This window comes from Colias eurytheme, chromosome 17, assembly GCF_061535395.1.
Source record: "Colias eurytheme isolate Ceu_HAF_F1 chromosome 17, ilColEury1 Martin Lab GWU primary, whole genome shotgun sequence".
Lineage (NCBI taxonomy): Eukaryota > Metazoa > Arthropoda > Insecta > Lepidoptera > Pieridae > Colias > Colias eurytheme.
In genome coordinates this window covers 189,579-199,085 of record NC_142996.1, presented here as the reverse complement: position 1 = coordinate 199,085, position 9,507 = coordinate 189,579, and positions in this window count along the sequence as shown.

Sequence of the window (9,507 nt, the reverse complement as noted above, 5' to 3'; positions counted from 1 at the left end):
CATCCACAGCTAACTGTCCTATACTGTCATAATCTTAACACAGATTCATTGGACATAGCTCCCCACGAGCTCTGTTCTTCATTTTTGCACTCGCACAACTGTGGACAACACGAGAGCAATGCCTGCATTGGTAGCAGTTACAATCAAGGGCTAGCAAGGTAGGCTAGCCATATTACGGATGTTGGAACAACCGACTATATTTAGGGCAATTTTCTTTGTCCAGTGTAACGTTTAGACTGTCGTAGCATTCCTACGGAACAAAGATGGGATCAGATCTACATCCTTAATGAAGTTAATCGAAAGGAGATACTTTCAGACGACGATAGTATTAAAATCCACCATATTCCTGAGCATAATAATGCATAGTTAAGCTTATAATCTCTCTTGCCATTATCCTGCAGCAGAATTCCTTGGCGATAATTTGTTCTCGTAATGCTGGGGCCACACTAACGTCTAACGTCTAATGCCCTTTATCGCGATAATTATTCCGATAATTCTTAAGGCGTTAAGTGGGTGGCTACACTTGAACGGTCAACGTGAATGCCGATTGTTGGCGATAAAAACAGCGATAATTTTACTAAAATTCTAGCAAGATGGACGTAGTGTGACCGCTTCATTGCGTTAATTCTCGCGATAAAGCTATCGCCTCGCCAAACGGCAATGTTAATGCCGTTGTTAAATAATACTGGCTACACCTAAAGTTAACGTCCATTATCGCGTTAATTAATGGCATTTCCCGTTAGTGTGGCCCCAGCATTAGAACGAGCGAGGTTGTTACGATAATATGAGAAATCCTGTCAGTTAGAGACCTGAACGACGCGATAGAGTACCTCTATTTCAGTAGTAGTAGCATCTAGAAGGGTGAAGGTATTCTGGAAAGCGGAACTGAAGGCCCGGTCAGCAGCACCAGCCACCTAATAGACAGTGTTCAGTGCTGCACCACTATAATCTGCAAAATGACTCTGACGGTATGAAAATGTGGAGTACATTTTCAAAATATCAAATGATATAGTTGGAATAAAAATCCTATTTGCCTCCGTCTACCCAAAAGACGTACGGAGTAGCTAGTAGTAGTTGGTTGAATTATAATAAGTATAGTTAAAATCCTTTATTACTGACTGGATAAATTTGGCTCTTTTCCTATCTGACGTTCATATAGCTATTGACTGCCTAGTGTTATGCACAAACACTATTATAAATAAGTCACGTTATGTAGTCCCGAGACTTTCGGTATATAAGTTCTGATGTAAATCATAATTATATCTTAAAACTTTGATTAAAAGTAACGTACTTAGCTGTAGTAATTGCAGTTTTGGGACACAGATAAGCTCTTTATCATTTTAGTCTCTTGAGTTCAGTATATTTGTTTCCAGTACAGAGTTTATGACCTATCAGTTTTAAATAAATAATTCATGCATTGTACTGAAAGTACCAGCCATGTTTAGATTATGATTGCGACGTTGGCTCTAAACATTAAAAGATACCGCACGGTTTAGTTGGATGTTAAAAATCTGTATTATAATTTAAACCATTTACCTGTTTTGTTATTTTATTGCCTTATTCAAGGGGTGACCTTTTAAATTTACTTCTGACCCCAAAAGTAAGGACCAAGGTCTCTTCTTGTCCGCTTGTAGCAGGTTGGGTTAAAACTGTGTGAGTTGAGACATTTGGTAATTCTATGTTAAGATGATTCAATGATGCTTCTGCAGAGTTCTAATTGAATAAATAAAGGTTTGAGTTTGAGGTATTTTTGCCTCGTCGGGATCAGCTGTTGCTTCATTTTGTAAGTAACATCTAAATGCGTAATTGAAAGTCGTTACTGGCGCTTTCGCAGATTTACGCTAAAGATAGTGAAAATTGTAGTAACTTTAACTTTTCAAGCCCAAAAAGGTTAACTAAGGTACGCTTGAACCAATCTCATAAGTTCTAATACTTTTAATCATTATGATTAACCTTTTGGTTCTTATTTGATTAACTTTTCATCTGGGATTGTTAATATATTATATAATATAAAAATTTGTGTGATTTATTAGTAGGTATACTATCTGCACACCTTACTCTTTCAAATAAAGAAATAAGTAATTACTTATGTATTCAAATTCACATTGGCGTCACATTGTACACCAGGTGGGTAACAAACAGGTCTCAATGAAGTAAGCTTCAAATTACGGTCAAGTGTTTAATAGCTGTGTTTTACCTGAAAATAAAACACATATTAAATACTTACCTATATTTGAAGCTTACACTTAACGTCCACCTGTTGTGGATTTCGACTCAATGAAAAAACATCCAGCGCCCGCACATTATCGTGCGCCCCGCCACCTGGTGGAGAGGTGTGCGAGAGAGATAGCATATATACAACGGAAAGAGAGGGCAAAATAGGCGGAAAAAGCTAGGTGCCTTCTCAATGAAGTAAGCTTCAAATATAGGTAAGTATTTAATATGTGTTTTATTTTCAGGTAAAACACAGCTATTAAATATTCCAGCTATAAAGATAACCTTGTAGTTCCAAATGTTATAATTTAGTAGCAAAAATAATATAACACTAGCGGCCCCGGCTTCGCCCGTGGCACATATTTACGTTTTCCGGGATAAAATCTAGCCTATACGGATTCGGAAGAATCCCAGTAAGTAATGGTAAAAGAAATTTTGAAATCCGTTCAGTAGTTTATGAGCCTATTCAATACAAACATACAAAAATACAAAACTCAAACTCAAACATTTATTTATTCAATTAGACTTCTTCGAGACTTTTGAACTTTTGACTTTTGACTTTTGACTTTTGAAACGTCAATACATATTTTTTACATTTACCACCGATTCGGAAAGCAGTATCTATGGAGAAGAACCGGCAAGAAACTCCATAGTTGCTCTTTTAAATCATATCAGTATTACAAATTTAATTTTACAGAATATGTAACTGTATATTATCATAATATGCCAGAGAACTGTCCTGTGGTTTTTTACGCGACAACCCTCCATGGGTTTTTATCTTCTATATATTCCTTAATGCTGTAATAGGCTCTCTGAACTAATACGTTTTTTACTAATATTACAAAGGTTTCCTCTTTATAATATTAGTATAGATTTATTATATTATGTATTGATAATAGCCAAATAATGTCATAATGAAAATTGGAAGAAATAGTCAGAATTCATACAAGAAGATTCATTCATAATTTTCATGAATATAAGTTAGTAAGTACATAAAAAACAACACTATATATTATAAATCCGAGACTACCCACATATCGTTAAAGCTACGACATTAAATAAAGAAGTTTTTATTTCTTGGCACTACACTTGTATACTGCGGGGTCGTCCGCCATTTCAATTACGTCGACCGTTGCCAAATTCTACAAGTACCCGCATTTTAACCATTTGCTGATAGTGTTCGGCTTGTTTAATGTCTTGTGCTGATTTGATAAGCGGTTTAAGACTTCGTGGACGGCTATTTTGGGTTAATTAAATTTGTTCGAAATTGTGACTACTGGACTTTTGGTTTGAAAACTTGAGATATTGTCTTCAATTACATTATTATGTTCATTAATAAATAAACAGTTTTCTCAATATTATTTCCCAATGTGTTTAATATATAACTTTTAGAAAACATTAGCCGCCCAGAATAATAGAAAAATAAAATTGCTCTGATTCAGTTCATTTTTATTACAAAAACAATATAATAACAGAATGTATCAAAAATATTCTAGACTGAAATAAGCGATTTCTTGATAAAATCTTATCAAAATAAATATTATAAAAATGTTCTCTTATCGTATTTATTTTACGATCCCTGCAATTGTTAGCTAAAGACCCTATAAAAATCCCTCCCTTATCTTAACTAGCGATTTCCTCACAATGGAGGGTTGTTTATTTAATTTATTGAGAGGGATGCATTTCAATGAGCCTGCTTGTTACTCGATCACACGCTGAGAAATAATTACAATCGGTCCCATTGCTAAATATATTTGTATTGTCTTTATGCATAAAAGTAATATAAATAAGTATTTTTTTTACAAAAAAGGTGCCTACCAGAAGTCAGTGTTTGGAAGTGGATGTGGATGTGTGTGGATGGAAAGCATGTTTAAATCACTACTTTTTATTATATTTTGTATTGGCTATACACATGTCTAATATAAAAGTATAAAAAAAGAATTTAATATTATTAAATAAAATGCAAGTAAATCAGTGTGGTCAATCTATAATTTTTTTATTAAATTAAAATTGCAAACCAAATTTTACGATACATCTGTTTCATTTCTTACCGAACGTTCACTTGCAATATTTAACATAATAATATATTAATCATGTAAAATTAATAGCTAGTACTAAAAACACATGAAATCACAACGTAATAACATTTCACTCCTTATAACATAAACAGCAACAATAACATGATGTAATAATGCGACGACGCTGGTGTCGTGCTGAGAGAAAATTAAACTTTGATTTAAGACTGAATATCAGTGTTCTTGTGATAAGATTAACAAACATATCGTAAATCAGAGCTTTTATAGCCGTTGTTGTTCTAGTATAATGTCATATGGAATTTTATTAATAAATATATAATAATTACGAATAGGTAATGTAGTAAGTAGGTAAAAAAATGGATATTATGAACCCGAGTATCTTTAAACAATAAAATCATTTTGAAACATTTTTTTGCCTGCCTGTGCCTGTTTTAAAAAAATGAAGCACTAATTTTGACATTCATACTATCATTATCATCACTAATAAATTATTTTTAAATGTACAGATAAGTTAAACACTTTCGAAAATGACGTCGGCATATTGGCATTTTTAAATCATTGTAAATATCGCATTGTCTGTAAAACAGAATTACCTCAGCAGTTACTAGAGGTAGCGAGAGGGCACCAGAATCTCAACTACTCTAACGAACCTCTAACTCGATTGGCTATAACTGGGCGGGAATTTTAAAGGAACATGTCTTCGCGAGCTTGCTTCAAATGTTGCAGTGTTATGAAATGAACACGAATATTACTAAAGCGTAAGAACATCGTTATATGAATATTGTATGTAATAATGTGTTCAAATTTGGGCAGGATACATGTGTGAGTATACTGTAAGGGAGCTTTCTATCCTACTAACTATTACATACTGCTGCATCAGCATGACAGGAGCAATTGGAATCTATTAATTATTATTTTTTTTCGTGGTAATGAGAGTGTACATCTTAAAATGTATGTAATTTATAGTCAAATTATGTTGGAATTGACGAAATATCCGTTAAAATCAACGAATTTAAGCTTTAATAGCTCACTAAAAAGCTTATTTAAAGTCTTATTATGTCCAGCAAACACGAAAACGTGGCACGTGAGTCAATTAATTTCAGACGGCACACTCCACAATATCTTATTTACATAAAACTTTCCATAAACAAAGCTTGTATTTTCAAAGTTTGACGAATCATCCGAGACAATTTATTTAATTGACTCGCTGACTCACATTTTGTGGATGTTATGAATCGCGGAATGTTCGCGACTAATTATAAAATGGAGAAACTTCGCGTTTTGATATTGTGGCGGAGTTTCGAGACGATGATTATTGTTCTTCTTGCTAAAGTTATAATTAATGTACTTTATGATAATGAGCTGTTAATACAATTGAAATGTATTGCGCTTACTTTAATGAAATTTGTTTTTGATTGCATACTATAATTGCATAATAGAATATTCGAAAAATTAGTCATGCATTGTATTAAAAGATACATAAATAATATGCTACTTAATATCTAGTGTATATTTTCGTGTATCTTCTCAATCTTCTTTATAATATGACTGTGTGTCTTATTAATAAAATAATCGTACAATAATATAATATATTGAAGGCGATAACTTAACCCTTGAACAAAACCCAATGTATACAGATTTTGTAGCGCTGCATTGCTGCAAATAGAATCATTCAGTAGTAGATTAATTAAGGACAGTTAGCAAACAAGCGCCTTAAGTTCATCACAGGTAATTGAGTTCTGGATGCAAGTGGACAATATTTTAATTGCGTGAAATCCCGATGTAGGAGCAGAGCTCGGAGCATGAAGCTTGCCAACCGGCGGTGGCTGCCAAATATCTTCACGGTGATTTAAGGCCAAGTCGAACCTATTATTTGAGGCTGACATGTACTAGCGTAGTTATTGTTTGTTCGTTTTGGTCTTTGCGTTATTTGATATAATGCGTGAATAGAGTCAGTTGTATTGTGTTACAAACATAATAATATAAAATTACGTACTTCATAAGATTACAGGCGGGTTTATTTTTTAAGCGAAAATTTTAATCAAAACAGTATAATGAAAACTTATTTTTACAATACTGATAAACCTACCTCCCGCCATTCATAAATCATTACGTAGCCAATACGTAGCACCGTAGCACCTGAGCTACGGTACGCTACGCGCGAAACTTTTTTCCCGTAACCGTTCCCATTACTCGCGCGGATTTCACTAAATACTTGAAAGTCTAATTGAATAAACGTGTCGTAGATCCCGGATAATCGAGGGACCGATGAACCAAACTTAGTCCCGGATCATCCGGATGCCGAGTTTTAAATTTATTGAGAATCAAAGGCTCGGTTCCGGGAAATGTTCTGCGTAATCAAGGCTTTTATGGACGATAAAGTATTACTATTAGTGACTCTTTATTGCGTTTTTAATCTACTTATTTGTAATTTTGATTTAACAAAAATATAATATTTTTTTCTATAAATAGTAGAAAATAAAAATGGACGGTAAAACTAAATATTACATCGATATTTTCTCTGTAATAATATAAATTACTTCGTGTTTCCTGTCCCTTTTGCAGCTATAACTGCTATTCTAGACTACGTGATACTTCCGCTCTAGTAATTAGTAATTAAAAAAATATCGGTTCAATGCTTTCCTCTAATTGGACATTACGAAGTTCATATTGTATCTTTAAATTTACCCTCATTTATTTATAGTTTTACTTCGATTAATTTTACTGATCGAGTTTGTTAACGGACAAGTTCTCCAACTCAAGATCTATCAATTATCCCAAAATTGTAGTGAAATTACATTGTAACCGAGATTAAAAACAAATATCCAAAAGCTTGTAATCAAATACCTCAGAACATTCGTAAACAAACCTATAATTACAACAACACTTTGAATTGCCACAACAACACAATTACGCGTAATAACAATTGTTTTAATCATTCCAATTGTAACGCCTTTAGTCGATTGCTCTGCTTTCAAATCGATGTCGGGATAAAATGAATCTTAACATCATAACAACAGAGTAGAAGTTTCAAGCACTTTGTGAATTAAGATGTTCACATAAGATACTCAAATTGCTCGGATAGTCATATAGCTTGTTAATTATATTGTTATAATAAATAAACATTATGAAAGAAGCTCATTTTCCAGTGCAAATTTTCACAATTTTATCTGCTGCATATAATTTCTGTGCTAGCTCACTTATAAATTATGTATTTATAAAATATACTTTACATAACGTTTTAAAAGTTATGCATATGCAATAGGTACAAAGGATATAATCATAAATCATGTCATTTTCATAAAGAATAGTGTTTTAGAAAATTCCATCTCATTTATTTCAATCTTTACTACGACATATTTACATAATACTTTAACAATAACCATGATGGATGATTCTGTTTGTCCTCTCAAGTAGAAAATCTATTGTAGCCTGAAGCTTCATTTTTCATAGCTATCTTAGTTTGTTAAACAAATTTCAAACGATCATGTACCATTCATTTTCACTGGCATACTCTACCCTATACTTATAATATACATTTCGTACGTTAAATTGAATCTCTCGACCAATCCTCGGAATATCTACGTAATTACTTCCGTACCTACTCAGTACTCATCTCATACTAACAATTATAAACTATTCAAAAGCTAAGCATTATCGACATTGTGATTGTCAATCTAATTGCCAATAAAGCCGCGGTGGACCAGTAACCGCTGCAGTTTTAATTAAATCCTCTCGGCCACAAATCGCTTAGCTCAGCACCCATTTAAATGGCTTAAACTGGAATCAAACACCGATTAACACACGCTTAAATCTGAAACTGAAGCTACGAAGTTGGACTGCACTTCTCGAAATAACGGAAAGCGCTGACCGCAGCGCTGCAGCGCTGCAGCGCACGTGGTTCACTAAACTTCACTTACAATAGCTTATAATTATTGACCTACTTAGTATTTGAATATTGGCGAAATTTAGAGACTGTTGAAGCGGCTTCATTAGTGTACTCGATTTATGTATTTTAGTCTATTTTGGTTTACAAAACTTATTACGGTACAGAATTTACGAGCTAAAGTGAAAGCTTGGAAATTCTATTTACTTTTACATACGGTTTAATTCAGGTAGAAATTAAGGTTCTGTAAATACAGATCTATTATATTTAAAAAAATATTATTTACATAATAAATACAATAGTATATCTACATATTATTATGCTATTTTATTCCGATACATATATAGGTAAGATAGAGATCGAAGAAGCCGTTCTTTAACAACAAAACCATACATATTTACATTATAATAATTAAACTTTCTATGTATTTTTAATACAGATTTTTATATTCTATTATCACAATACCTATAAAATATAAATTAAAATTAACAACACGATTGTAAAATCGGAAGGTACTTGAATAACATTGTATCCATGATATTGCGGCGAGTCTTACATGGGATGTAAATTGGCTCGTAATTGGTGTAATTCGGAGCGGCTGCAATCAGCCGGCGCGCGGCGCCGCGGGGCAAGACTATGCGGCTTCATTGTTGGCTTGCACTTTGCAGCTATATGTATTGCAATAAGTACCTTATTTTTTCATTAAATATGCTGATATTAGATCCATTTAAAAAGACAATATCGTGGATAATAATATAAAATGTATTATGTTGATTTAAAAGAGCTTCTTAATAATAATAATATTACTTATGTAGGAACCTATATTTTATTTGGAAAACGATACAGACATTGTCAAATAAATTAAGAGTGTGGTTAAAAAAATAATATAATTAAAATGTTTGTTAATGTGATTGGTTTTCAAATAATAAATAATTCCAATTATATTGATAGTTGTTGTTGTTGTGTGTTGATTTATGACTGAAAAATCTCAATCCGATGAAAGAGAAACACAAAAAACTCAAATAATTTGATATTATACAAACAATATTTCAACGTAACAATATATTGGTTTGTGTAACAAGTTATTTATCTTACTTAATGTACTGGAAGGTAGATTTAACTGAGATTGCAGACGCTTCATTGAGTTATGTTCCCATTTGGGGTCATATTTCTGAATTAGGAGGACCCACAATCAAAGTTACACCGTCTTACAAATGAATGATTGCAGATGTTTGTGTCAAGTTGGTTACTTTTCATAGTAATTATTATATTTTGTTGTGTTGATGTTATAAATTCATAACTTATTAAAATAAATTCTATTAATAATGAAAAAAAAGATATTATTTAGAATTACTTTGTATTATAGCTTGA